This window comes from Austrofundulus limnaeus, unplaced genomic scaffold, assembly GCF_001266775.1.
Source record: "Austrofundulus limnaeus strain Quisiro unplaced genomic scaffold, Austrofundulus_limnaeus-1.0 Scaffold333, whole genome shotgun sequence".
NCBI lineage: Eukaryota > Metazoa > Chordata > Actinopteri > Cyprinodontiformes > Rivulidae > Austrofundulus > Austrofundulus limnaeus.
This window is the reverse complement of record NW_013952735.1, coordinates 605,074-606,733: the sequence shown is the minus strand read 5'-3', so window position 1 is coordinate 606,733 and position 1,660 is coordinate 605,074.

Here is a 1,660-nt window from a genome sequence, read left to right as displayed (position 1 = left end):
CACACACACACACACACACACACACACACACACACACACACACACACACACACACACACACACAATTTTAACGCTTGACTTGAACGCCTCCCTTGAACGCCTGACTGAACTTCCTCATCCCCACTCAGAACCATGGTACAGAAACACAATCGACTTCCTTCACAGATCATCTTATTTACAATTTCTGACTCCTGTCAGTACGAATGGCTTCACCTCCACACACCTCCACATGCACACAACACACACACATGCCTACACACCCATCCCCCCACCGCACCCTCCTCCCAACAATTTATCCAGCGAGCTGCTAATCCTGCTGGCCCAGATTTGGCCCACGGTCTGCTCCACATGATGTTACGSTGCCATCACAACAACCACACCCGACCCTTGTTTGTTTGCCTCCACTCGTCTTCAGACTGTCTGCTCGAGTCACCTGACCCTTCACGTGACTCGGGACTTGCTGCACCTGTGACCTACTGTACGGAGATGCAGCGTGGGATCAGAGCTGCTTCCATCTATGGTAGCCAACCGCACCGTGAGTCACTCTGTGGAGGGAAAGAGGGTGGGCTCATCCTCATCATCATCGTCATCATCATCGCMGCAGAGGTGGTGAAGGAGCTGGAGGAGTGGAGGGAGAGTGGCATCCCCTGCTGCCTGTGGGTCGCACTATATTTATACAGAACCTTTTTGTTTCCACGTGTGGGCTTGAGTGAGCAGATGTACGACTGTTCGCATGTGCTGAGATWCGAAACGACGCCCGCCTTAAAACTCTCTGCTTCTCTGTGTTGCCTTAGCAACAAGTCCTCTCAGCAAAGAGTGATTTTGACACATCAGAGTAGCCGTTGGCCTGTGCTAAAAATGATCACATWCAGCAGCACCAGAGAGAGATGAGAGGAGAACAAATGTGAAAGCAAGCATCAGCTCCAGGAGACACACACACACTGCGTTGCTGTAGTGGTAACAACGTGGCACAAAGTATCAAACATTTATCGTTCTCACAACATGACTGCGGTACCTCCCAGACACAAACTGCAGATTTATTTATGGCAATCACAGAAACACTAAATCAGAAAAGCAAAAACGCTCAAACACATGTTGCAAGAGCCAAGATGATATAAATGTCTATAACAATCCTTAAAAGAATGTACATTGCCTGCCAAAAGATGATAAAAACAGTCGTTTTGGTCAAACTTTGATAATACTATGATCAGTCGTGTGAAATCTTGCATGATATTGTGGGTTTATTAGTACTCTGAATACGATTTGGGAATTACRCTCAGCTGCCAAAACACCAAATTAAATTTCAAAATCTATAAAACTGACTGAGTTATATCCATGTGGTTTCTAGGATTGATTTGCTGCGGCAGCCATCTTGAGTTGAGTTGACTCCAAAAGGTAAACGGTTGCAGATGTACAAGAAATGATTGCTTTCTGAAACTTTCAATAAAATTTGATCTTTTTTTCCCACTAATGCTGCAGACAAATGAACACACAGAAATGGTAAAAGCTCTGCTGCCTACTGCTGAGAAGACCAAATACAGATTCAAAGTTTTTAACTTGTATGAGCTTAATGCTCAAAAATGATGGTTAAAGGCACAGTGTGTAGGATTTAGTCAATTCTTTTAGCAGAAATTGAGATAATCACTAATGACAATAATAA